Raw genomic sequence first — 674 nt, 5'->3', positions numbered from 1 at the left:
CTCCGAACTTAAATCTGGGCTAATTCATCTTCTTCCTACATTCCGCAGACTGGAAATCGAAGACCCACATAAATTCCTCAAGGAATTTCATGTGGTTTCATGCTGTCATAGAAGACCAGATAAAGTTGAGGGCATTCCCCTTTTCACTTCAAGATTCTGCAAGAGAATGGTTATATGAACTCTCATTTGGTTCCATCACCACTTGGATAGAGCTCGAGAAGCTGTTCTTAGAGAAATATTTTCCAGAAACGCGAGTCTCCAGTCTTAGAAGAGAAATCCTTGGTATCAAACAAGGAAAAAGAGAAGATTTACATACCTACTGGGAGAGATTCAAGAAGTTGTTGGTCCATTGCCCCCAACATGGATTTAGTGATTACCATCTCTATAACTGTTTCTTTGAAGGTCTGACACCCATGGAAAGACGACTGATAAATGCTTCCAGTGGTGGTTCTTTGGGTGACATGACCCCAACTAAAATCAGAGAGCTTATTGAAAAGTTGGAAATCGAGTCTAAACATTCTAGAAATGAAGATGAGTAGTATCCATATCAGCCAAGGGGTGTCGAGGAAGTCAAAAATGTTCATCTGGAAGCTCAGATATCTTAATTGACGAAAGTTGTTCTGCTCCTGACTAAAGAAAAAGCAGCTGCAAAGAAACAATGTGGGACTTACTTG

The 674-nt window shown here is 40.4% G+C and overlaps 1 non-coding gene across 1 annotated transcript; it reads right to left on the bottom strand.

The window, feature by feature from the left end:
• Positions 1-260: 260 nt before the first annotated feature.
• On the bottom strand, positions 261-367 carry LOC145028019 (small nucleolar RNA R71). The gene has a single exon (XR_013675776.1). It is a non-coding gene; the product is annotated as a small nucleolar RNA R71 (small nucleolar RNA).
• Positions 368-674: the final 307 nt, after the last annotated feature.

Source organism: Lactuca saligna, chromosome 1 (assembly GCF_052625555.1).
Source record: "Lactuca saligna cultivar CGN05327 chromosome 1, ASM5262555v1, whole genome shotgun sequence".
NCBI lineage: Eukaryota > Viridiplantae > Streptophyta > Magnoliopsida > Asterales > Asteraceae > Lactuca > Lactuca saligna.
The sequence above is the reverse complement of the archived record's forward strand: the minus strand, read 5'-3'. Positions and strand labels throughout refer to the sequence as shown.